We start from the raw sequence: 26,866 nt of genomic DNA, 5'->3' as shown, positions 1-26,866 counted from the left end.
GACATGGCGGGTAGCCTGGGAGATGGCCCACAGCCCCCACTTCCGGGGTCCATGTCCTCGTGCCATATGCTTCCCTGGGGTGTGGCCTGGACCCTGGTGACTTGCCTCTCACGAACAGACAACAGACATCAGCAAAAGTGACGAGACGTCACTTCCGTAACTGGACTACAAGTCAACTGTGACCTCTGTCCTGTTGTCCCTCTCTTCTGCTCCCTCGCTCTGAGCGGAGCGGCTGTTGCAGTGTGAGCTGCCCCATGGGGAGGCCCCCGAAGCAAGGAAGTGAGGTCTCCAGCTACAGCCAGCCACCAAGAGAGTGAGCTGGGAACCGTTTTTCTCCAGTCTCCCCTGGAGGGGACGTGGGCTCTCATCTTTTTTTTTTTTTTTTTTTTTTAAGATTTATTTACTTATTTGAGAGAGAGAGAGAGAGAGCATGAGTGGGAGGGGCAGAGGGAGAGGGAGAGAGGGAATCTGAAGCAGACTCTGTGCTCAGCGGGGAGCCTGGCGGGGGGGCTGGATCTCAGGACCCCAAGATCACGACCTGAGCCCGTGAGTCGGACACTTAGCTGGTTGAGCCAGCCAGGCGCCCCAGCACGGGCTCTCATCTTGATTGCAGCTCCAGGGAGGCCGGCAGCCAGGGGAGCCAGCTAAGTCGCTCCCAGATTCCTGACCCACGGGAACTGCAGGACGACAAACTGATGTCATGTTGGGCTGCTAAATGTGGGGACATTTGTTACACAGCCATAGATAGCTCATACACCCGAGTCCTCTTGGTGCTGTTGAAGAGCACCGTGGGAGGCCCGACTGTGTGGCTTCACGTCCTGGCTCGGCTGTTTACAAGCTGCCCAACCTGAAGCCAATGACTTCTGTGTGTCTCAGTTTCTTCGTCTATAAAATGAGAGCAAGGGTAACAACTGTGGTGGGGTGATTGTGAGGATTAGGAAGACAGTCCCTATATGTTTATCAGAACATTGTTAGGGCTCAGTCGGTATTAGCTACCGTTGTGATTATTATCCCTCCTTCGAGGGCGGATATGATGCTAGTCCCTCCTGCAATCTCTAGGGTACCGCTCCCCCACGCTAGCCTCTCCCACTTCCAGCATCTCTGGCATCTTGTCTGGACTTTACACCCTCGTTTTCCATTTGAACCCTCTGACTCGTCCTCTGATGGTCTCAGCTGTAGAAAGTCTTCCCAACTCAGAAGTGTCTCCAGGACTCGGCAGAGTGCTTGACACAGAGAAAGGGGTTAGGGATTAAAGAAAGCAGGCAGATGAGGAGGGAAACAGGCTCAGAAGTGACCTCCTTGTGGCGAGGGACATGTGGAATTAATAGTTACCGTGGGACCAGGGCCAAGCATTGTCCCAGCGCAGAACAGGTGCGAAGCAGTTTTTTTTTTTTTTTTAAAGATTTTATTTGTTTTGGGGAGAGAGAGAGCGAGAGAGCGAGAGAGCAAGTATGAGCAGGGGGAGGGGCAGACAGAGAGGGACAAGCCAACTCCGTGCTGAGTGTGGAGCCTGACTTGGGGCTTGATCCCACGACCCTGAGATCATGACCTGAGCTGAAATCAAGAGTCAGACGCTTAACGGACTGCGCCCCCCAGGCGCCCAAAGCAAGCCCATTACACTGATGGAGTGAGCGAGCGTAAAGGAGGCACTTTCTGGGCCATATGCACACACACAATGGAGACGGCAGCAAGGGGGGACGTGGGGGGTCCTTGCTGGGGTGGTCCCGACGACACAGAGGGAGTGCCTGACAGACGTCTGTCGCATGCATGGAACATGGAGCCCAACGTGAATTCTGCTGACTCAGTGAAAGTTCACCATATCTGGTGGAAGTGACTGGAATTTGGATGGTGGGGAAAGAGGCTCATCCCATGAGAGTAAACACAAAGCCGAGAGCCAGGAGAAGAGCCGGGCAGCAGGAGTCCGAGCATGGGGGCCTGGATCTCTGGCGGTACCCATCCCCTGCCGTGCCCGCTCTTGCGGTTGGCCTGGCGTGTGCATGTGAGCTTGGTTCTTCCTGGCAGTCAGCTCGCTGGCCAGGCCTACGTGGAAATTTGGCAGCAGGTAGGGAGAAGGCAGAGATCCTGACAAGCAAGAAAAGGTATCAGCAGCTTCTCCAGGGCACATGGTCAAGTGAGGATTGACCTTGTCACCCTGTGCCCCGAGCACCACAGATGGTGAGATGACGAGGGGGGAGGGGCTGACTGTTGGCCTGCCTGAGCTCTGGGCACGCACCATGAGGTGACAGTCTCCAGGGGCTCACTGTCAAGTCCCACCGTAGGCCAGATGGCCTCTTGGACCCCAGCTGCAAACCCCTTATTAGCACCTGCCTTGGTGATCAGCATGGCTTGCTCAAGAACCCACAGGCTGGAGCTCAGTGCACTCACCCACACGTGTTTTCAGGGCATCCACTGTGTACTGGGCCATCCACGGGGGCAGGGCAAGCCCAGACGCATTCTTGTCCGATCTGCTCTTACCTAGGGCAGAAGGCTGGGGGTGGGGCTCCTGGGCCGTGGGGAAGGGCTTTCCTTGCTGTCACAAGGGCTGGAGTGCCGCAGGCATTTGGTAGGTGGGGCCCGGCCCTCCTGCAGTTCACAGACAATGCCCCAGGGTAAAGCATTACCCGGCTCAGAAGACTGGGCCAAATCGGGCTTCGGGAATTACTAGCCTAGTGGGAGAGATAAATGTTAATCAATTAACTACACAAATAAGTGAATAATTCCAAACTTATTAACAGCTATGAAGAAAATGGTACAGGAAGGTCAGAGGGGGGATAATACAAGGCATCTCCTGTGTGTGGGGGGCAGGGGTGGGCACAGGGAAGAAGGAAGGTCTTCCTGAGAAAGCCGTGATTAGGCTGAAATCAGAAGCATGAATGGGGCATTGGGTTGAAGGGGTAAGTGCTGGGACAGATAAGAGGAAGATTGCTCTGAAAGAGAGGGGCAGGGTAGGGTGGGGTGGGGAGAGGATGGGGGAGAGAGAGGAGAGGGAGGGGGTCAGAGAGAGAGGGAGGGAGGAGAGAGAGAGGGGGCAGAGAGAGAGGGAGGTGGGGGGAAGAGAGAGGGAGGGAGGGGGCAGAGAGAGAATAGGCTGAGGCTTGTCATGCATGCGGGCCCTAGGAGGCCGTGTAGGGATGTTGGGATTCCTGTCTGTGCCCAGGAGTGTTCCGTGTGAGTGAGGGTGTCCGACCGCATCTGAGATGTGCAAGGCTCTGCAGCCCCGGAGGGCGCCGCGTGGAGGTGGGGGGACAGATTGGTGGCTGTGGCCCTCCCGGGTCCCAGAGATGGTGCTGGCTTACGCTGGGGGACGGGGTGAAGACAGAAGACAGTGTGGATAGGTTTGCCAGCTGCCGGGAGGGAAACAACTTAGGGTAGGTTAGTCTGGGGCAAGAGAAATGGCGGCGGCCATTCAGGAAGTTGGAAGCAGGACAGGTCTGGGAGGGCTCAGAGGCTCCGTTTTGGACCAGCTGAGCCTGAGGCGTGTCTGAGACAGTGAGAGGGGCGCGTGTGGGATGGACTTGTGGTTGTGTTGCTGTGGGGGCAGAGGGGAGGCCTGGGAGAGGCTGGGAGACACAGAGTAACGGGCTGTGGGAGTGGGCGAGCTTGCCTAGAGAGAGGTTAGAAGGGGAGACGTGAACCTTCGAGGGCTGGAGGTGCCCTGATGTGCGTGGCCGGGTAGAGAAAGACCATACAGGCCAAGAGGCGGGGAAGAGCGGGAGGGGGGAGGGGCAGCAGGAGGTGGAGCTGTCACAGAAACCAAGGGACACGCACGTCCCTGAAGCTGAGGGGTCAGCAGGTCCTATCGGTGCTGGAAAGTTGAGTAAGAGGACTATTGAGAAATGAGTCTCGGACTTGGAAAGTGGGGCCACTGGTGACGTTGGCAAGAGCTGACGTGGTGGCTCGTGGGGGGCAGCGGCTGGACGGGTGGGCGGGGGGAGAGGAAGCGGAGAGTCCTGACAGCCCTTTGAAGAAGTGTTGGAGGGAAGAGAGAGCGGTAGTGAGGGGGATGTAGGGGTGAGGGGAGGCGTGTATGGATGTGATTTTGGGCGGGTGAGGTTCTAGCAGGCTCCTTCCAGCCCCGAGCCGGCCAGGAGAGCCATGGGGTTGACCTCAGTTACATCACCTAAAATACTAGCTCGTTCTGTAGAGATCACCACAAAACAATTGTCCTTACAATGAGGCCGCACGTCACGCGGAGGCCCAGGGTGGTTGTGTAAATTGCCCGAGGCCACACAGCTAGGAAGCAGAGTGGGGCTTTCACCAGACACAGTTAACCACAGAGGTCACTGAAGTGTCCACGCATCTTAACCCTCACATGCTGCCCCGCGGGCCTCTCGTGGGAGGGCTGGTCTGCTCGTGGCCGGGGTGTGCTGGACGGTGGAGCTCCGGGCAGCCCAGTGGGCCGTGTCTTCCCAGCTCCGATTCGGGGACCGCACTGGCCATGGGGGGAGCATTGACATCACCAGAGTTGGCACAAATCAGAGCTATTTTTCAATCTCCGGCAGAGCCGGTTAAACACTTAGGGCACAGCCCCCTGCTCGTCCCCGAAGGACCTCAAGGTGAGCTCTGCAGAAACCCTCCATCTCAGGCAAGACTTCTATGTTGGATGAGCGACCCAGGGCCTCCTGGATCCCTTGGAGGGTCTCCATCTGCTCTGTACTTGGGAGGTCTTCCTCCCTCTGGGGCCCCTTGGGCAGGAGGGAGTCCGAGTGCTGCCTTCGCCACATGTCACATGTGGGCGGGCCCTTTTCCTGTCACCCCCCCACCCCAGTGTCCACGGCGTCAGCCCAGAGGGTGGAATATTAGACCCCGCTTTCAGAGCTGCCACTTCTACTTGCCAGAATGCAGCATGGTTTAAATAAGGACACAAAAGGAGTTTTCAAAAACGGGGAGAAAGGCTGCGGGCTCCGTCACGCCTCCCGGGGTGACGGGCTGTGAACGCGTTGGGAGATGACATGCCTGTGCACGGCTCCTGGCAGAGACCCTCTAGCATCCCGGTGGGATAGGGCTCCGTTCACTCCATTTTAGAGACAAACACACTGAGGTGAAGGAACGGGACGGGCCCCGGGCACACCAGTAGTGAGTGGCAGATCTGAGATTTCCTCCAGGCCAGACCAGGAAGGCCTGGGGGTCTTACTTCTGCGTTCTGCTCACCGAGCCCGCTGTGTGTGGCTCAGGCTCAAGGTCCTCACTGGGGCACGTGGGCTCAGGATGGTCACGGGGCCCGAGTGCGGCTGCGTATACCACCTGCCTAACACGAGGCCGGGCAGACAGTGGGTGCCCGGGGCTTCCCTTTTCCGCCTTCCAGGCTGGAGGAGCCTGAGCTCTGTGTCCCAACCTGCAGCCAGCCGCGCCCGCCCCCACGTGACGGACTGGCCCGTACAGTTCCCCATTCAGCTGAGGGTGAGGGCTGTGCTATTTTAAGCCCACATGGAAGTATTTTTTTTTTTTTTTTTGTAAGGACCATCTGCTACCGGCCCCAGCCCAGATGATACAGTTAGAACCTACCCACAGCATCCTCTCCCGCCCTCAGATAGTTCCAGGAACAAGGGTGAGTCAGTCGCCCAGCTGAACTCCTGTCTTGCTACCCTGAGAGACAGCCCGGGTGCCAGCAGAGGGGGCCGCTCCTGCCAGGGGGGCAGGTGCACCTGGCTGCTTCTCAGAGGCTGGGAGGGACCCCCTCCCCCTCCCCACAGTGGTGCTGCCTGCCGGGAGAGCCTGAGGAAGGCCCCAGGGGGACTCAGGTCAGCCCTTCTCAGCTGAGCCCCTCCCCCTGAGGCTGCAGTCGGGTTCTCCCACCACAGCTTGTCAGGAAGCCCGGCACAGAGAAGTGAGGGGCTAGCGGGACCTGGGTCACCACCCTGACCTGGAGGTCCCTGGAAGAACCCCTGGGTCTGTTTTGGGGCACAAGGAGGTTGGGCCCCGTCTCAGCGGGCTGCTTGGGCCGGTGTCCCACCTGGGCCGTGGGAGGACGTTCCTAAGGCTGACCACAGGCGCTCAGCTAGAGGCTTTGCTCCCCTGCTCTCTTTCCCTCAATTCCACACCCCGTGGCTCCCTGGGAGTAGAGAATGTCTAACCCACATAGACGGCAGAGCCTGCAGTCAGGTCGTGAATCTGGGCGCTGCCCCTTACCCACTCTGCGACCCAGGGCAAGGTGTACTGAATCCCCGGAGCCTCAGTTTGCTCATCTGTAAAGTGGGGGACAATCCGACCTACTTCCTCGGAGGGGGGGCATTAAATGGGGTCATGTATGAAGGGCTGGCACAGCGCCTGGCTAGGATGTTCTCTGTCACTATGAGTGTCCGAGGACCTGTCCTTGGAATTGGCTAAAAAGCTGGGGGAGTATTTGAAAACGCGGGTCTGTCCCTCGGAGCACCTGGCCCCTCTCCTCCTGAGAGTTGGGTGTTTTGGTTGCAGGGACCCGGCTGGCTTCAGGAGGTGCATGGGCAGCCGCTGACTTGATCGCCGGGGCACAGCCCGGGCCTGATGATCAGAACCCCTGACACCCCCGCCCCCTGCTGTCGATGACAGAAGCCTCTGGAACTCCCAAGCCAGGGTTTTTCTTGCTGTCTCTTTCTCCCTCTGACCACTGCTTGCCCCGCCCCCCCCGGGTGGGGTGCGGTGGGGTGCTGGGGCCGCGCGCTCTGCCCTTGCCCGCCACCCCGCAGCTGCGGCCCGAGCATCATCGGGGGGTGTGCCCCGTGCGCGGGCGTGGGGCTGCGGCCTGACAGCGCCACTTCCCGTCCCAGAGTCTATCTGCCGCTGCTCTGTGGGGTCCTACAGTTTATCTGTGGTCAGTGCTCTTACCCATTTCCTGCAGCTGCTACTGGTTTTTCAGTCAGCTCCGAGAGCTGCAGTAACTGGGAAAGGACGCGGGCTTCGTGATTCACCGGCCGGGGGCCGGCAGGGCGCTGACCTGCCATGCAGGGGGCATGTCCCTCGTGCGCGCAGGGACGGCCCCGCCTCTGTCCCCCGGGCCTTCCCCCAGCCCCAGCGACACAGACGCGGAAAAGACCCACACATTCATTGTGAACCGAAAGCCGGCGTGTGTGTGCGTGCGTGAGTGCGCGTGTGTGGTAGGAGGGAATTTTTTGTTTGAATGTGCCAAAGCCAAAGTAAATGGTATCATGTTTTGAGAAGTTAAGAGCGTTACCCTAGGCTGAGCTTCGCCCCCTTTCCCGGGGAGCCCCGGGTCCCCTCGGAGGTCTAACTGTGGTGAGCTTGCAGTGCCCCAGATGAGGATATGGTAGTCACACTGAAAATTTTATTTCCTGGCATTTCTAAAAATGCAGAGGAAAACCCCCCACTGTAACAAATGACTCCTTCAAACAGAAAACTTAGAATGGGTCCATTAATTGTTTTTATGTCGTGGGCCAGAGGTTCGAAGTCGTCCAAAACGTTAATAAGCACTTAGTTAAGTGTCGTACTTGTCTAGAGCTCTTCTGCTCAGGTGTGAGCTCAGGAACGGGGAGTAGGCATTGGTGGGAGGCAGGGTGAGGCCAGGATGAGCAGCAGGGGCACCTGGGAGCTTGGGTGAAATGCAAAACCTCCAGCCCTACCCCGGGCAGTCTGGGTTTCCACCTGGTTCTGCAGGTGGGCCTGTCTCGCATTCAAGCATGGCATCCCCAGTAGATTTTATTAATCTTCTTCATCGATGTGGGTTGTGAAGAAGGAAAACAGCTCTGGGTGCAGAATGAAGCTGCTCCTTCCGTGCATGTTTGCTGCACCCCTCGTGGGCACCAGACTCTGAGCTAGACACAGCAAGGGACCGCCGCCTGGCGCCCAGAGCCCAAACCCTCTCCCCGCAACAAGGATGCTGCCTCATCCAGAGAAGCTCCCTAATCTGACATGGGCGGGGGGACCTGGGGAAGAGTGAGGAGGGGCTCAGTGGAGTAGTGGATGAGATGGGGACTATTTCATCCATGGTGGGAATTAGATGAAGGGGAGGGAGAAAGATGAGAGATTACAGTGGTGGTGGGGGGCTGCCGAGAATGGCCTTGCGGGGCTTGGGGCTCATCCCAGTTACCATACAGTGCGGTAAGCTCAGGCACGTCTCTGTGCTAAGGCTCTGTTTTCTTATCTGTATCATGGCTTTAATGATATTTCCTTTTACAACTGTTTTGAGACGTAAGCGAGGAAATGCGTGCAGAGTGCTGAGCACACCCCTCTCTAAACGCTATACAGACAGTGATAATTTTTGCATCTGAGGGCAGTGGGGGCACATTGAAGGGTTTTCAGCTGGTGAGTGATGTGAGCAGAACATTGTAATCGCCCCAGAAATGCCTGGTATGCGCAGGCCAGTAGAAACTCTTTGTTGAGCAGAAGATCTACATGCCATTAATATTTCGGGCTGTAATCATGTTTAAAATGTGGCTGAGAAAATATCTTAAATCCTAAAAAGCATCCCTCCCATTTCTCCATTGCCATATTTTTGGATTCTAACATCAACAAATGCAGAATCTGACCACTTTCCAAAGCAACGTGCCTTTGGACTGAGAACAAAATTGCCAAGCAATGCTTTAGTTTTTCCCTTCCAAAAAGTCACAGGGCCCAGAAGACAAGAAAACCTTGGCTTTTGAAACCCATGCTTCTTGGGGTGGCTGACAAACCCCACTGTGCACGGGCAGGGACCAACTCTGGCAGTCCCCGCTCTGGTGACCTGCTCTCCACACTTGCTGGCTGGAGCAGCTCTGGGCATTGCTGAGGCAACGAGCTGACCAGGATTTGTTCTTCCAAAGACAGAAAACCTTGGGAGAGCGGACAGCAGATCTGTGAGCCACAGCGAGGTGAGCCCTTGGGCAGCACCACTGCCCTCGGAACGATCTGGGCCAAGCCCCATCTCTATCCCCTTCCATTTCAAGCAGCCTCAGCACGGACGGCCTTTATCCATCCTGCACAGGAGTGCCGGCTACCTTCAACGAGCCCGTCCTCAGCGCACTTCGCTTAGTGGGAGAGACGCTGTTCTTTCAACAGATCACGGCACAAAGGCGTGGATGAGGACAGACTGGAATGAACTCGAAGAACGAGGGCCTTGGTGCTGCAGCTCCATAGAGCCCGCGTCAGCTCTGCTCCGCAATCGGTCTCCTTTCTGGCCTTAGGTTTTGCACAACTGTCCGCTGGCTTCGGAAGGGGGGCGGCATTTCAGGTGGGGCACCTCACAGCACCCAGATGTCCACATTTGGAGGTGACACAGGTGACCCAGGTGCATTCACAGGAAAAAGCGTGCTGCTGCCGCACCCACATCAAGTGTGTGGTCCGAGTGTGGGAGTCCAGGGTGGTGGGAGCACGATTCCTGGCACAGGCACGGACTTCCTGATATGCAGCCTCCCTTTATTTCGGGTTCCCCATCTCTAAAGCAGGGCAAGATCTAACTTTCCTGGTTCCACAAAACCTTGTGGGCAGACCACTTCACTGGGAGGACCCAGGGTGCCAGGGGCCAGCCCTTCCAGCGTGCTCCCCAAGGTCTTCTGAGAATCCACTGGACACGGTCTCCACTGTGTTTCTTAGAGGAAGCGAGGCCATTAGAAAAAGTGCTCCCCGGTCTCGAGGTTAAGCTTCACCGTGGCTCTCATAGCTCCCGTCTGGCCTCGGCACTGCCTCCCAAGGGCTCTTCCCAACCCACAGTCAGATTCTGCCTCTCTCCAGCTTCACTCCCACTAAGCACTTACGGGGAGAAACACCCAGGGCTGGCCCACCATCCTCGACCTTCTGAAGTGAACATGCTGGCAGCCCAGATTAGTTTCAAGATCCCCAGCAAGGCTGGTCCCTTTTCACGTCCCAGGGCCTCTGCAAATGCTGCTCCCTCTCTGTACATTCTTCCCTTCTGATCAGCTCAGCAAACTCCTCTTCATCCTTCAGAACCCAGCTCCTTTCATCCCCTCTGGGAAGTCTTCCCTGGGCCCCTGTATTCCCTCTCCTCAGGCTCAGCATCAGGGGGCATGGGAGGCCCTGAGGACTACCCTCCACCCCTACCCCCAGGCCAGGCTGGCTGGAGTGCTTCTGGGAAGCATGAGCCAATCTGCCTCTTCCCATTTTGCATCCAGACTCCTTCCCCCACAAGGAGGTCAGGAACCTCCCAGGGCCAGGCAGGCCAGAAGCAGGGAGGGATGGCTGGAGATAGGTGGAGGGAGATGGTCTTCCAGACGTAAAGAGATTGGAGCTGGATGAGGGGGACACCTGGGAATGAGATTACGGGCTCCTGGTTGTATGTGTGATCACCTCCTGCTGGTGCGTGGGTAGCCCAGGGATGGCTCCTGGGAGAGGCCGCTCTCTGTCATTTTCAGCACACATCCAGTGGGTGCCCGAGCAGCAAGCTCAGGAGGGGCCGAGGGCACCCTGGTGCCCAGGATCCTTCTGCCCGAGCTGAGCTGCTGCCCTCAGGAGGAAGAGGCGGCCGTGAGAAAGGCAGGCCCAACTGCCCAGGAGATAAAACCTGGGAGGGGAGGTGCCGGCAGCCCGTCCTCTTTCCGCCCCAGGCTGGCCACGGGTGACGTTCAGATAGCTCCCTGGGTCTGGCTTTTCCTGTTCCTGGAACTGCTGCACATGATAATTTCTCTGGGCTAAGTCAGAAGTGGCCGTTGGGGAGCGTCCTATGTGTGTGGATGTGTGTGTGTGTGTGTGTAGTATCTCAGTTTATAGAAACAGGAAATTTGGGATTTGAATCAGCACCATGTCCTAGAAAGGACAGGGCTGATAGCCTGGAGCTGGACCCCTGGAGGAAGGGGCTTCTGGGTCTGACCTGGCTTTGGCCCATGGCAGCGTCTGATCCCTGGGTGTCTTTTCTTCTCTGCTAGAAGGAGGCCCAAAGCACTTGGCTGCCAGCCTGGGAGGGGCTGCGGTGGGTAGCGGGCTCAGCTCGGGGAGGTTCTGGATTCTGCATCTTACTGGGTCTTTAAGTTCTGGTGGCCTCTGTCCTGGGCCCCGAGTGAGGGGAAGGGTAACTCTGGAAGGGGGGTGGGGGGGTTCCAGAGGGTGGGGAGGGCTGGGACAGCTAGGGGGTCTGGTGGCTGGGAGGCTCCTGGGATCTCTGAGCGTGCAGCCTCAGGTCCCAGAGGATTTATGGAAGTGAGGCGGCTAGTGTCCTTCACAGTCGAGGAAGCCGAGACCACAGAAGCTGAGTGACTGGCCCAGGCCCCATGGCTCTCCGCTACTTGACACCACCAGCCCCTCACTTGGCGCTCTGGGATGTCCACATTCTGAATTCCAGGGCGGGGCACCTGGGTGAGCGTTTACCTCCCCCCCGCCCGGCCCAGGGGGCCTCCCCTCAGTGCAGGTGCCCCCTGGCCACTCTAGCGGGGGCATCTGGGCTGGACGCCACTGTCATAAGCACACGGGGGGCCTGGCTTCTCGGGTCCTGATGTGGGAGCCATTCCCGTGGACCCCAGAGGAACTTGGTCTGGCTTTCCGGGCTCAGCAGCATGGCTTGTGGAACTTGGGCTCTTTTGATGGATCTCTGTCTCTACCTGCTGATCTTACTCAGCTCAAGAGAGCCACTATTTGGGTGCCCAAGTAGGAGGCACCCTCATGGGGAGTGGAAGGGGCCTGGAGCAGCCAGGGCGGGTCCTGGCTCTGCGCTGCGGGGCCCAGGCCTCTCCCTGGAGCTCCCGGGACCACAGAGACTGGCTTCGCCCCAGAACGCAGACCTCAGTCTCCCCACAGCCCTTCCCTCAGGAGGCACCTCCGCCTGAGCCCTGACCTCGATGCTTCTTGCTCCTGGGGTTGAGTGAGCACCCCTGGGAGGGGAACCTGGGGCAGGGCCCGGGGCAGCCTGGAGGCCAGAACAGCTCACATTGCAGCCTCCCTGCACCAGTTTCCCCCTTAGCTTGTTCCACTTTTAAAAATAGCTAATGAGGAAATTAATTTTGTCACCCAGATGTATTCAGTAAAAACATGTCAGGGAGAGACAATTAACCTCTGCACTGATAAATCCTTCCCAAATTAATGAAGTTAATATTTGTAGATGTTGAGACATTCATTTGGGGAGAGGGTCTGTGAAAGTAGGGCTCCCCCCAGGCACAGAAGGAGAAATGGAGAAAAGGGGGAGAGGAGGGAGAGGAGGAGAGAGACGCGGGGGAGGGGGAGAGAGGGTGGGGGGCAAGGAGCTGGAGAAGGACCCGCAGGGCAAGGCAGGGAGAACGAAGGGGGCACAAGTGACTTCAGGGAGCACAGCTGTGCTGTTTCCCGAGAATGTTAAACTTCCCAGGCATTCACCTGCAGTAGTTTGGGGCAGGAGGAGACTTGACAAAGTGAGGCACAGAATGAAGGGCTGGGATCCGCTGAAGATGAGGCATGTCCGAGCCCACGCCCGCCCGCGAGGTCTTCTCTCTGCTTAAGGACTCTGGGTTCTTTTTCCCACCGGAGGCCGTGGGGAGCCCAGGCCCTGGGGAGGGGCTCACCTGCGGGAGGGGCCAGGCCCGCTGGCTGATGGTTCCCGAACGCCCAGTCTGGGAATCCTGTTTACCCTCCCACCCGGAGGCGCGGACACCTCCTTCACCCCCTCCCCCTTCACGTCCAGCCCAGGACTCGGGCTGCAGATGACAACCCCTTAGGCCGGTCTCTGCCCGCGTGAGATCTTGGCGTCCCAGGCTGGCACCGGGGATGAAGGACAGGTGAGCTCGCGCCAGGGAGAGGTGCAGGCAGGGGTGCGGGCCGGGGGCGCCGCGTGGGCAGGGGAGGGCGTGAGAAGAACGGGCCGCACCCCCCTCCCCGCGGGGCCCACGGTCTGCGGCCTCGGCTCCCACCTGAGGAGCGCCAGCTGAGGAAGCACCTGGGGACATGGTGCTCCTTGAACCCAGCCTGAAACGGAAAGTCCTAGGGGGACTTTGGGCTTTGGAGATGGCAGCTGGGATGGCTGAGGGGCCGTGTGAGCTCTCGGGGTTCGGCCACCCCTGAGACTGGAGTCGGGCTGCTGCTGGGGTGCCGACAGGCGGGAGGCGCCCGGGGAACCTGGCTGGCATGTTTTCCCAGAGGGTGAGACCTGACGGTCAGACCTGAGCCAGAGTCGCTGCTCCGCTCCCGTCTGGGTAGGTCTTTCTGAAGTTCTCCAACTGTGTGGGGTGCAAGCAGGACACAGCATTCACCGTTCAGATCCTGTCGAATGACCAGTCCTGGGAAGGGGAGGTCGGACCGGGGTGAGCAGTGGGGGCTTGTATTGCTGTCCAGGCAAAGGAGTGTGAGACACATGGGGCTGCGAGCCTTTCCAGAACACCCAGAGGCGGCGGCGTTGACCGGCCAATGGGAGGGCCCCAAAGGCTTGGGCCGCGGCCCTGCTGGAAGCTGGAAGGCCCTTGGGCGGGAGCTAATGGTGTGGGGGTTGGGGGGGACCTCGCATAGCAGGGGCCTGCCTGCTCTGTTTCTACACTTGAAAAAGTGCCAGTGAAGCTAGCCTCACAGGCGCTGTGGGCACAGACCAAAGAGAAGCAGATATTAGGTATCTCAAGTTGGATTTTCTGATGGCCAGGGTTCTCTCTAATCTAATCTTTGCAGGCCGAGTGACAGGCTTGCAGATTGCAGGGAAGTGATAGATGTCACCTATCTTGAGTTCAGTTAGGCCGTTGCTCTGCTCTGAGCAGCATACCTCCCCCTGCTCCCAACAGCAAATGGGAGGGAGATTTGTCCTGATCTCTAGGTCCCATGCTGGGGAGACCAGACCCTTCAAGTGCCCACCCGACACAGACCGGGTCTCAGAGTGACCTCCCAGGGCCCAGGCCTGCGGGATGGTGGCATGATACTGGGATGGAAAGCTGGAGACCTGACAGGTTTTGCAGAGGGCCCGGTCTGGGTGGGGAGGGCCGTCAGCCAGGCAGGGAGGTTCTAGATGCAGACGGACGACTATGGGGAACTGTGAAGTGGAGAGAAATAGAGCAGAGCTGGGCACATGGGGCGGAAGGTTTGTCTGGGCACCGCTGGGCCTCGGGCTGCTCCCTGTGTGTCTTTCCCAGCACCGAGCTGGGCTCTCCACCATCTCATCCCATCACAACTGGGAGCGTGGGGCCCGAGGATGCCTGCCAACTTCTACAGCGAGCGCTCTCTGCCTCCCACCTGCCTCCCACCCCCAGACCACTGCCCCCAGAGATTAGTAAAAACTGGAAAATTAGAAGCAGGAGGGAAGTTTGGGGGAAGCCGAGCCTGCAGGATGACTGTGACGTGTGCAGGAACACGAGGGTTTTTACAGAATGGGTGTTGAGTGGGTGGTTCTCTCTCTTCTGCTCTGGACAGAACACAGGAAACGGGCTCAGGCTGCAGCTGAGGGCTGGGTTAGAGGTAAGGGGGGCGGTTTGCCGGCACGGTTGGCTCAGCGCACGGGTGAGCCCCGGGAGCCCCGCCGCGTGAGGCCATCCGCAGAGGGCGGTCGGTGCTGCCCTGCGGTGGTGACCCATCCTGAGGCTGGTTTCTGGGACAGGTGCAGGGCGCCTCTTGGGGGGGGGTCCCTCAGCTCTGAATTCCAGCCCAGTGATGGAGCCAGCCCCAATCTCAGTTTCCCCATCTGTGTATTAACAATGGTTTCTACCTCGTGGGATTGCTGCGATGATCAGGGGGAAAAACATGTAAAAAAAAAATGTGTTTTTAGTTTGGAAATACTACGTGAATGCCACCCCCCAGCGCAGGAGGGCACCCGCCAGCAAGGGCTCTGGGTCGGGATGAATCGCTGCATGTTTCGGGGAGCACTCTGGTCCTCTTCTGCGCTCACCCACGTCCCCCTGCACCTTCCCAAGGCACAGCAGACGCCCCCTGCCCAAGTCACTGAGCAACTTGCCGGAGTCCAGGCCATGGGCGAGGGCCTGCCGAGAGCCCCTCGGTTGTCTTCCCCTTGGGCTCCTGATCTTTGTCAGGAAGCAGCCGGGAGGTACAGGAATGGAAGTAATGAGCAGAGCAACATCGCAGTCTGAGGTCACTCCTGCCTGGACCCTGGTGCAGCACCCGGGGCCCCGGGGAGGGAGGTGTCACTTATCCCTGATGGCTCCAGGCCTGGGTGGCCCCTCATTCCCCACATCCCTCAGTGGGAGTCCCTCCCTCGGGGCTGGACTGGCCTTTGGCGGGTGGAGCCCTCCTTTGGCTCCTGCCTCTGCAGATCCCTGAGGCCGAGGCCAGCGTCTCCTGCCGTCAGGGGCTGATTAGCAGCCCGGCGGAGCAGAAGGGTGGGTATCGGAGGGGAAAGAGTGGGGAAGTGGCAGAAGTTGAAGAAGCCCCACAGGGCTCTGGTAGCGGGGGGTTCTAGTTCCTGCTTGCCTGTGGCCTCCGGCTCCCCTTCCACCCTGCGGAGAGCAGGGTGCTGCTGACTCAGCTCCTTCTTCAGGGGGTGACTGTGGCCAGGGGTCAAGTGCATTTCCCAGCTGGTCTGGCCTGGATGCCTCCTACTCAGGGAGTGCGAGAGACAAGTGACATCCTGAGGTTCACAGGGTCAGCGGTGCAGGTGCGACCCCCCCCTCCAGTGGACAGGCTGGTGCCCCCGGGCTCTCCTCAGGGCCCCCCTCTGGCCATGGAACCTTGGCAGAGTTCTCAGTGTTCCTCCCGTTTCCTCACCTGTAACACAGATGTCATCTAGCTCCCGGGCAGGTGCGTTAGTCGCTCTGGCTGCCACGACTACGTATCACAACCCAAGCAGCTTAGCCAGCAGAGCTCTATGCTGTCAGGCTTCTGGAGGCTCGACGTCCACTGTCAGGGTGTCAGCAGGGTCCGTTTCTTCCGGGGCTGCCAGGGAGACTCTCTGCCCTGGCTTCTGGTGGTTTGCTGAGCACCTGTGTGCCCGGCTCTGCTCTGAGGGCTTCAGCCCCTGAAGACCCTGCGCCCTGGACCTGCCCCCCTGTGTTGGCTGGTGGCCCTTCCCTGCCGGATGCTGACTCTCGGCCCCCAGGATGGGGCCCTGGGACTCCTGCCCAGCTCTTGTGTCCCTGCCCTGTCCCCCTCCAGCTGGACCAGGATTCCAAATGAAGAGCATTCCTCTTGCTGAGTCTAACAGGTGTGGCCACCTTAGGAACCAGACAGGGACTGACTTGGACTTCTTTTTCTCCTTTCTCGTTTGAATTTTAAAAACCACAGGTGAGGGCCAGTCCTGGTGCCTCTTGGGATTTGTCCCTCTGCCCCCAGCTGCTGATGTTACTGCTGTCCTGGGTTGTAATTAGGGCCCGGGACGGACAGTGGATGGATGGCCAGGGCGGGGTGTGTCCAGTGGGGGACACCTTCTCCGAGACATCCAGCAGCATTCTGCAGACAGTGGCTTTCTGGGAAAGGGGAATTACAAAGCGAGTCAAGCAGCCAGTTCACCACGGAGATGGTCTGAGGCCTCGGCCACGTTGATCCTCTCCCCCGCACAGGCTGCTGCCCAACCCCGCCCCCCGGTTCAGGGGCGGGGGCTTCGGGGCACTTTCGTCTATTCGTTGTCTTGGCCAGAAACAGAGCGCTCTGCTCTTAGCTGCGAGGCCTGAGCTGCTGACCTCTCACTTGGCAAAGGGGAGGGCAGTTTTGCTTGGAGAAAAGGGTGGGCACAACCAGCAGGAGGCCCCTCCCTGGCCTCTCCCATTTCCTCTCTCTCTCTGGCCTTCCCTCCCTCTTTCTATACCCATCTGTCTGTGCCTTTTTTATGTTTAGCCCATTCTTTCAGCCTCTTCTCTGTCTGTGTTTCCCTGCGTCCCCCCGTCTCTCTCAGCCATGTCTCTCTGCCTCTCGGTGTGTCTTCTGTGCTCCTGAGCCACATCCCGCCCGCGCTCCCAGCCCGGTGCAGGGATCTGTGCGGACCCCGGTGGGTGTGGTCCACCACGACGGAGGGGACACCGCTGTGACAGATCTCTCCTTCGCACAAATGAAGGACAGCAGGAGCTCTTTGGAGAGATCCTTACAGGCGTCCCCTTACGGGCCCATCCGCCAGGACTCAGCCCCGAGTGCAAGCGTAGCGGGCAGCCCGCTGAGGGCTGGACGCTGGCCCTCTCCTCTCCGATCTGCGCTCTTCTGCCTAGAGGCCTTTGAGAGGTGGAAAAGGAAAAAAGTATCCTCCTTCCTTTTCATTTGGAGGCAACTTGGATTTTATTCTTGTGTTGAACAAATTAGTCTAAAAAATTATTATGGTTTCTGTTTCAGCTGTGCTTGCCGTGTCAAGATTTGAATCCGAATATCGGAAGAATGATTAGTTTGTGTCAGCGGGGCTCTGACGGACGGCTCTGTTCTGTCCCCCGGTGGTGGCGGGCGCCTGCACCTTCCAGGCTGCCTCCTGAAGCCGCGCCTTCCCTCCCCCTGCCTCTGATTTTCTTTCCTTTGCTCCATTCCCCTGCCCCGATCTAGGTCTCTGTAAGACATAGCCCTGGCTTTTCTTGGACAGAAGGCAGCCAACATTCATCAGAATCTTTACACATGTCAGACTCTGCCAGGAATTCCTCCCCGTCCTTCCACTGAGAGCTCCTGCCTCCCCCAGGGAGATAGATAGGATTTGACCGTTCCCATTTTACAGATGGGCAGAGACTTGAGCGTACAGAGACTTGTCGCAGGTCATGCAATCGGGCAGGGCTGCCGGGGCCCACGCATGGTTGTTGGAGGTCGGAGCAAGTAGCAGCGGACGGAAGGGCTGGAGGGGATGTGTGTGCGTGTGTGCGCGCATGCAAGGGAGTGCACGTGCACCTCCATCTACTGTGCGCGTGCGTGCATGCCGTGCACGTGGTGGGTGGGGCTGGGTGGGAGGAAGTCACACTGTGGCTGGGGATGTTGCAGGAACAAGTTTTGGGACCAAGGATGGGGCACCGAGGATACAGTGCGGAGTCTGCCCATTATCCTGCGGGGCAGGATGACATAGTGTGGAGACACGGTGACAATTTTAAGTGGGAAAGTGTGTAGTCAGGAGTGTGGTTTGGAAAGCTCACTCTGAGAGCAGTTTGGAGGGTGGATTTGGGAGTAGCAGTGAGAGGGGAAGTTAGGAGGCCATAGCAAAACGCTGGGAGGAAGCCAGTGATGGTTGGTGGGGGCAAGTGGCCATAGGGGAGGACACGGGTACCCAAGATGAAGGAGGTAGAATCTCCAGGACCAGGGAGCAGGCTGGATGTGAGGGCTGAGAGCAAGGGGGAGTGCACACGGTGCTCGGGGTTCTGGCTAGCATGCATGTGTGTGCACCGAGTCCCTTCCCCAGGATAGAAGGGACAGTAAGAGGGAGGAGAGGTGGGCTTGGGGGCAAAGGGGCTTTGAATGCAAGACTTTGAGAACCAAAGTCCCTAATTCTCTCCATTCTACTGTCCCAAAGCTAAAGGAGTGGGAGTGAGTACCCCAACCCTGGAAGTATTCAAGCCTAGTCAGATGGCCTCTTACTGGGGATTGTTTAGAGGGTTTTTCTGTCCTGGGAGGGCAGGTGGAGGGTGTCTTAGTCAGCTTGGGCTGCCCTCCAGAGCACAAATTGCTGAAGACTGGTGGGTTTAACCGCAGAGATTCTCATGGTTCTAGAGGCTGGGAGTCCAGATCAAGGTCTGGCAAGGTCAGGTTCCCGTGAGAAGGTGACGAAGAGAGAGCTCTGGTCTCTTCTCTTAAGGCCACCAATCCAACGGCATGGCCCTGACCTTGGTCACGGTCCTCGGGGCCTAGGGGGTGCGTGGAGAACGGAAGAGCCACCTGTGTGCGGGGCTGGCCTCTGCCTCTGCCACCCCGCATTTCGTCGTCCCGTGGAAGTCACCTTGGCGCCAACAAGCTGCTCTGGGCGCCCCACGGCTGCCGCCGGTGCATCTAATTAGTCCTGTCCTCCAGCTGACAACTGTCACCCCTCTGACTAAATGGTGGTTTCCCCCTCAAGTGCTTTCCTCTGGCAAAGCTAAATATTAATTATCTCCCTTTATTTCATGATTATTCATGGGCGCCAGTGTCACCCCATCAGAGTGAGGAGTCGGCGCCGGGAGATGGGAAAAGTGGTTCATTGTAGCGAGCTGCCCAGCAATCCTGGAGCACGTCAGACTGTCCTTGCTCGGGGAGCCCGGCCTGTCTGTCCCCGGGCCACCTCGGAGCTGTGCCTGATGCGTGAGCCGCCGTCCCAGGTGGAATTTCAGGGCCCAAGGGAAGAGACGCCGTTTGCCCCGCCAGGCAGTGCAGGGGAGAGGCGCTCCCTTAGAACCCGAGCCGGAGCTCGTTCTCACCTGGAAGACACTTGCACGGTTCCGTGCTGACAGGTGAATAGACGCCCACAGGGCACCCAGGACGCTGCGGGCAACAGGCAGGCGCTGGGGACTGAGGCAGGGTCAGAAGATACGGCCCGATGTGTGTGCAGGGCTAAGGCTAAACCTGGACACATGGCAGGAGCCACTCTGGGCCTGGGGGGCGGGGTGTGAATTTGTGTGTCCTGCCGCGTGTGTGTGGGTGTGGGGGGGCTTTTTGCACATTGGGGTGCCAGAGAGTAAGGGGAACACAAGGTCCATTTCTTTGCATGATGCACCTTCTCAGCACACGGGGTTTACCAAATATCTGTTCATGGACTGAGACACAGTGGAAGGGGTGCTGCTCACCCCTCAACTCTGGCTGTGCTGTCCCTCCCAAGGCTGCTGGCCTGGAGGTTGCCGGCATACGGCCCAGAGTCTCCAGCGTGGCGGGTGGACAATGCATCCCAGCATTCCCATCACTTCCAAGTAACAGAGCAGGTCTGGAACTATAATATGAGGTGATCTTAATTGGCATGACATCAAATAATGTCTAGTTAGGCACTGTCCATCCCTTTATTTATTATTTATTTATTATTTATTTATTGGCACTGTCCCATCTTTTAGAGTCTTGTCATCGATTCAGATGGAAAACCTTTCAGCTTCTCTGTGGTGAACTTTAAAATTCTCAATTGGGGGGTGCCTGGGAGGCTCATTTAGTTGAGCATCTGACTCTTGCTTTCAGCTCAGGTCACGATCTTGGGGTCCTGAGATCAAGCCCCATGTCGGGCTCCATGCTTGGCCGGGAGTCTGCTTGAGATTCTTTCTCTCTACCTCTGCCAGCCCCTCCCCCAAATAAATAAATCTTAAATAAAATAATTCTCAATTGGTGTTCCTCTCTTTCTCTCTGCCCCTCCTCCTGGCAGGTGACAGGGTGGACCGGCCACTGGCCTCCAGGGGGTGCTCAGGCCCGTGTGCCGGCCTGCCTTGGCCCATCTGCCACACAGAGGGAGAGGCAGGGGTGGAGGGGCCCAGGGGAGCCAGGAGGGATTTGGAGAGGACCAGCCCCCCCCCGTTTGCTCACGGGGAGCCTCCTCTTCAAGAGGCAGTGTCATAGAGGATGGAGGACCACAGTAGAGGCCAGGACACCCGAGCTTCTACCCCAGCCAGCTTTCGCTCACCAGGCCCGCCTGTGAATGCCCCCTGTCTCTCTGACCCTTGGCTTCATCTGTGAAACGGAGCTGGTTTGTGAACCGAGGCTAAAGAGGGAGGGGGTATAGAACAATAGTTCTAAGCAAAGTTTCTAGAAATCTCGTTTTTCAAGATGGATGGGAGGGTTTTGCTGCACAAACCAAATAATAATGTTTGCCCCAGGGTCGTAGATGTAGTGAGACAGTGCCCTGAGGCCTCGCCTGAGGCCCGTGTGTGTGCTTGTGGGACACTCGGCCCCTCCCAGGCATCGCTGGGGACTCTGGGGAGTGAGCACCTCCCCCTCCCACTCTGCTCACCTTTGCTCACCCCTGGCCAGGTGGCCACGAGGGGTCTTCCCACGGGTGGCCTCTGACCAGCGGGTCACAGCATTTGTAGGTCTGCCCTGCTCCAGCAGTGACAGAGCCCCCCCCACCCCGTGTCCCCAAGCAGCCATGTTCACCTGGCTTCACCCACGCCAGGGCTCCAAACCAAGTGTCTTCTCCCCTCTGCCCTCTTCCCTTGAGCCTGGCAAACCGAGCCTCAACACCTCACTCTGAAGAATCTGCCCTTGGGGTATCTCACTGTTTAGGGCCCCCCAAACAGCGGGGGAGCCCTCGCCTCACATCTGTGGGAATGAGCGGCCCGTCTGAGGGAAGGTCTCTGCAGAGGCTGGAGTTCTCTCCGAATGTCAAGCTGATGCAGTTACCAAAACAGACAGACTGAAAGCTAAAGTCGCCTGCTGTGTGTTAGGTCTCCCTCCACACAGGACAGGACGTCCTGTGCTAAGTTTCTCTTCCAGAAATGCTTTAAATTGTGGCAAAATACCCATACCATCAAAATTTGCCATCTTAACCATTTTTAAGCGGGCAGATCCATGGAACCAAGTTTCTCTTCCACAATTTTTAATATCTGTTCCCACCTGACAGTGCCACCTAATTCCCAGGGTAGAGCAAGACACCATTCGCAGTCGAACGTCCCCGTGCTTCCGCAAATGGCGCCCTTGCCCTCGGGTGGCGTCTTCTTGGCTGCAGCCCTCTCAGCTGAAGCTTTGGATTCTTTTGGCCCCAGAATCCTCCGCTTTGAGCTCCGTGACTTTGGACACATGTCTTTGGCTTTCTTGTCCATGAACTATCCATAGCGAGGCTTCCCCTGGGGAGAGAGGCTAGAGTAGGATAATGATGCCCAGACAGCAGCCGTTGCCCACCGGCCCCAGGAAAGGCCCATCTCCCTGAGGCCGCCCTTGGGGGGTCACGAGCGCCTTCTTCTCCAAGCAGGAAGCGCGGAACAGGCTGGATCCTGTCAGAGCAGGTTAAAAAAAAACTCCAACTCTAGCAGGAAGAGACTGGGTGAAAACTAGCCCGGCCTGAAGCCGATCACTGACCTCCTGCTTCGTGAAGTCGATATGGACTCTCTGTTGCCTCTTTGTGCCTTCACCTAATAGGAAAGTCCCTGCAGGTGTGAGCTGGGACTTACAAAGGAGGTCGGGAGATAGCAGCCCTGGAAAAATAATTCCACCTATAAACACCTGTGTTAACAAGTGCTGTATTTGTACAGCTATTTTCTTTTTCAAATACTGTTTACACACACCTATTCTCTTACCCCGCTCAGGTGTGGGTTGCATGGCATCTGGGGACCCACTGGCTGGGAGCCAGCCAGCCCGGCAATGTGCGGCTCGGAGGCCGGGCCTTCCTGGGGCCTGTTGTGGTACACGGTGCTCCCGGGGCGACTGCCTGGAGCCCAGCCAAGTCCTGATGAGCCTGAGGACTGAGACCTCCGTGGGGCAGGAGGGACCGAAGGGCGGGGGGTGGGGGGGTGGAGGCTTAGGGGACAGTGACCCCAGCTGGATGAAAGAGGACACCTGCTTTGCTCCTCCTGGCCAGGTCGCTTTGCATTTTCACACCGAAAGGAAATTTGAACCCCGCAACCACCTGATTACAACTCCCGGGACTCAGGAGTGGGAGATGCCAAAGACCAACAATGAGCGGAGGGCGGGAGAGCCCCGGTCTATGAGAACTCTAGAACTTGGTTAGAATCCCATCGAACTCCAGGGAAGCCCTTGGGTCTCACCTGGCGAGAGGCCTCAGCCGCCTTGCAGGGGAGACTCGCTGTCTTCGGATGCCTGCTGCTCAGGTGCTGCCTCGGCTGACACAGGAAAGATCTCCGAATCAGTGTCCTGTGGGGGCAGCTAAGAACAATGGCCCCGGTGGGAGAGCCAAACATCTCTGCACGTTACTTACCATAAACCTTTTATCTGGAAGAGCTGTGTGTTTGCAGAGAAGCTCCTCCCCCACGCCGCCCTGCCCGCTTCTGGCGAAGCTACGGAGCATGTTTTCATCCGCGCACCAGCGTCCGCCCCTCACCGTGAACTGAACGCCACAGGTTATCGGGATCTCACCAGCGTTTCCTGGGTCCTTTTCCTGCCCCAGGATCTTCTCCAGGATCCCTCATCCCATTTGGTTTCGCGTCTCTGGGGCCTCCTCTGGTCTGTGACAGTTTCTCAGACCCTCCTTGTTTTGGATGACCTTGAGGGTTTTGAGGTCGGGTGTTTTTGTAGAATGTCCCTCACGTTGAGCCTGTCTGATGTTTTTCTCATGGTTGGACTGGGGTTAAGGGTTTGGAGGGGAGCCCACAGAGGTGAAGTGTCATTTCATGACATCATGTGCAGGGAACGTTCCACGAGGCACTTCGTACTGCTGAGGCGGCCTTGAGCAGCGGGGGCCTCTGCCAGGGTCTCCAGGGTAGTCGTCCCATGCCCTTCCACACCGTCCTCTCTGGGGGCAAGTCACAGGCCGCCCACACCCATGGTGGGGGGCTGGTTCCCTCCACCTCTTGGAGGGGCAGAACTGACATAAATGATTTAGCATTTTCTTGCAAGGGCGAATCATTTCTTCTCCCTGTTGTTTATTGACACAATCATTTATTATGGGTGTGGTAATATTTATTTAAACTTTGGGCTACCCGCCCCCCTTTCAGGTTGGCTCGTGGGTCCAAGACATGCTCCCATCCATGCGGTTTTTGGGTGCTTCCTTACTTAAGAAGAAAGGTACTGCTTTACTTGACACCTGCTGGCTTCTGTTTTAGGCACTTTATTTGCATTTTCACTGTTTAATAATAGCCACTCATTTCTTTCCCTAACACACTCTCTCTCTTCCTGTCCGAAACGAAGTTTTCACTCTTGTCCTAAGCGTGGCTTCGCGGGGTAGTGAGGAGCACGGACAGGGAGGCAGGTGGCCGAGTTTGTCCCCAAGTTCCGCTCCTCACCAGCTGTGTGACCTCGAATACCAGCCCCCGGCCTCTGATCTGTGAGATGGCGACAACCGCGTAACTCAAGGCCGCGAGCGCCCGAGACCAGTGCACACAGGTGCCTGGCATGGGAGGCACGCAGAGGGGCAGCTTTGCCATCCTGGCTCTGTCCCGAAGTGACTATGTGATCTTTTTGATTCTTTGAAACTCAGTTTTCCGGTCTGTAGAATTGGGACCGGACCAGATGGCCTCGAAGCTTGCTCTCCTGACGTCGCACGTGGGCTCAGGTACTGTTGGCTGGTGGGGATGTGTGGTGGGGGACGAGGACAGGAGAGGGGCCCGCAGCCGTGCCACCAGGAACTCCACAGCCCGGCCCGTGGCCAGCCCCAGCCCCAGCTCAGAGTGAGCTCTGTGATCTGCCAAGCAGAGAAAGATGGCTTTTTGCACTAAATTTGATACTAAAAAATGTAACCTGCGCGTCTGGGCTGAGGCCGCACGTGCTTCAGCACATACATGCCTCGGCTGGCTGGGCAGCAGCGGGGGGTCGGAAGCCAGTCCGGCCTGAGAGAGGGTGAGCTATCTGCTCTCACTGGAGACGCGTGTGTTTCGTACGTTCTTAGATGTCAGCTCTTTCAACTTGGTGCGTCCTTCTCTACCCACAGTGGTATTTGTCAGCTTCTGTCGAAAACCGGGATTTGGGTTGGGGTATGAGGTTGGGTTTCTGGTGTGATTTTCCGAGGTTACAGGTGCTGAAACCAGGGCCAGGCCTGGTAGTCAGTGGGGTGTGGCTGCTCACTGAGCTTCCTGTGGGAGCTGGGCCTCAGTCAGTGATGTGGGCCAGGTCACCAGAGCAGAAAAGGGGCAGATTGGGAGGGCGGGCTCTGGACATGGTGCTGGGGCACGGCTGGGGGAGCAGACCAGGTGCCCACAGCTTGTCTGGTTTAGCCCGGGGGAGAGTGGCTGGGGTGGGGGTGCAGGGAGGCTGCTTAGAGCAAGAGGAAGAAGGTTAAGGCACTCACCCTAACTAGGTCCCAGGTTAGCGGGAGCCCAGGGCTTTGGTCAAGGAGGTGGATGTTCCAGGGGTCAGGGCTGTCAGGGGAGGGAGAGAAGGAGAAGGGGGGTCTAAGTGTGAGCCTCGGTGATGATGGGCCCAGGACAGCAAAGGAGGGCTCAGAATATCCAGTCAAGGGAGTGTGTGGTAGTAAGGACAGGATCCAAGGGGACAGGCCGACTGGCCTTCCTTCTGTACAAAGAGCTGCAGGAATTATGTGCAGATGTTTTCCCGCGTGTGTATAAGGATGTTTGAGGAGGCCGTGTTTGCAATGGGATAAAATGGAGACAGTGAAGATGTCTAGTAGCAGGGCATCGGGCTTATCTGTGAAATGTGTCTATATAATGGGATACTTGGGGCGTATTGAAAAGAATAAAATAGGCCTGTAGGAATTGGTGTAGAAAACATTGCAAACACACATTGCAGAGGGAGAAAAACCAAGTGCAGAGCACCGAGAATTAGGTATCATTTGAATAAAAGTGAACCTACAAATGGTGCTGGGATATTGTATCATTTAGGATGGGTTTTCCTGCAAGGAACAGAAAACCCAACTAATAGTGGTTAAAAAAAATAAGGGTTTATTTTTCTCATGTAACCCCACACCTGGAAGGAAGCAGTTGCTTCTTACCAAGGTTTTCAGGGACCTGGGTTCTTTCTTTCCTGTGCCAACTCTGTGGAATATGTTGGCATTTAAATCCTTACCCTTACTTCCTCATGGTCCCAAAGTGGCTGCTATAGCTACAAGCACCACATCCAAGTACAGGGAGTGAGGAAGGGGACTGGTCTGTGCCAGACACAACTGTCTTTTTAAATTATTATTACTATTTGGTAATCGAGAGCTTTTCAGATGCCACCTGGCCCCTCCTTCCCCTGCCATGGGCCAATTCGCCCCCACATCTCGTTGCCTGGGACAGGGCCACTGGCCACCGATGGGTGAGGCCTGAGTGAGCAGGCTGCTGATGCTGGGAGGCAGACCCCTGTGCCAGGCACCTTTGGGGACAGGGGACAGAGGACAGAGGCAGGTCTCAGCCAGGTCAGCACTAGCAGTGGGGAGAGAAGGAAGGCAGGGGCGGGGGGGTGGGGCAAGGGGCTGGGAGAGCTGGATCCCCTCATTTTCGGAACATTGACTTGGTGGGCGCTCATGACTTTCTTGCTGCCTCCTCTTCTAGTGGGCCATGTCAAAACTATTTTTTTTTTAAAGATTTATTCATTTATTTGAGAGAGAGCATGTGCATGCATGAGTGGGGGGAGGGGCAGAGGGCGAGAGAGAGAGAGGCAGACTCCCTGCTGAATGCAGATACCCCTACACCCCAATGTGGGGCTCGATCCCACAACCCCGAGGCCATGACCTGAGCTGAAACCAAGAGTCAGACACTTAGCCGACTGAGCCACCCAGGCGCCCCTCGACACTAACTTCTGAGGAAAATCCCTCCCTGCCCTGCCGTAGGGACTGACGTGTGTTTCTAATTCTACTCACCAGCTGGACACATGTCGCTGACGACACATCATGAAGCAGAAATGGGAAGATGAACTGAATCAGTCCTTGAACCAGATGACTGGGATGACATCGGAAGAGAGCGGAGGACCATGTGGTTTTGTTTTTCCTGCGGGTGATCTCACTTCCGGCGGTCAGGGGGCATTTGTGCCGTGGCACATGGAGGCGAGGTCCCGAGAGAAGTGGAGGCCAACGGCCCCGGTTAGTGCTAACTTTGTCTTTTCCTGCCCAACAAGTGATCTGTGGTGGCCCTGAGGAAGGATGTGTCATGGAGACTCAGGACGGAACTTTGTGTGGACCAGAGAATGGAAGACGCTGACCTTGACCTGGATTTAAAATAGAGCTGCAGATTTTGCAGAACGGTCCCCCAGCTCTCCATCCATCTATCTATAGGAGGTTCTTCCCCATCAAAGTCTAAGGTGGGTTATACTTAGTTTGAGCCCTTGAAATTTTTCTTTAGCAAAGGATCAATCTATACCAGTGTGTATTTGAGTTGCTTGTGTGTGCAAGAAAAGATCAGCATCGTGTGACTCTTGATGCTCGTGAATTGAAAAGCCAGAGGAGGGTGGTGCCTCCCCAACAATATCGGGACTGACCATAGAGTCCAGGAAGGATTATATAGAGACTCACAGATTTTTCTGGTAGCCATTCCTTAAACTACAAAGTATACATACTGCCTAGATCTGAGAACCTAAGGGCAAGTGTATCAGTCAGAGCTCACTGCAGGAAACAGAAACCGCTCCAGATATATTAAGTGGAAAGGCTCTTCATACAGGGGGTTTGGTCTTTAGAAAG

General features: G+C 57.3%; 2 long non-coding RNA genes across 2 annotated transcripts in view; one reads left to right on the top strand and one right to left on the bottom strand.

Annotated features, from left to right (window-relative positions):
• Positions 1–26,866, top strand: part of LOC118520090 (uncharacterized) — a 166,661-nt gene that overhangs the window by 27,859 nt on the left and 111,936 nt on the right. Inside the window, exon 4 of the long non-coding RNA XR_004909520.2 lies at positions 26,057–26,490. This is a non-coding gene — a long non-coding RNA (uncharacterized LOC118520090). The remainder of the gene's footprint in view (positions 1–26,056; positions 26,491–26,866) is intronic.
• On the bottom strand, positions 21,168–22,072 carry LOC118520091 (uncharacterized). The gene is made up of 3 exons (XR_013442143.1): positions 21,882–22,072; positions 21,664–21,779; positions 21,168–21,431 (listed from the first exon to the last, which is right to left on the bottom strand). It is a non-coding gene; the product is annotated as an uncharacterized LOC118520091 (long non-coding RNA).

Source organism: Halichoerus grypus, chromosome 10, assembly GCF_964656455.1.
Source record: "Halichoerus grypus chromosome 10, mHalGry1.hap1.1, whole genome shotgun sequence".
NCBI lineage: Eukaryota > Metazoa > Chordata > Mammalia > Carnivora > Phocidae > Halichoerus > Halichoerus grypus.
This window is presented reverse-complemented; position numbering and strand designations above follow the sequence as displayed.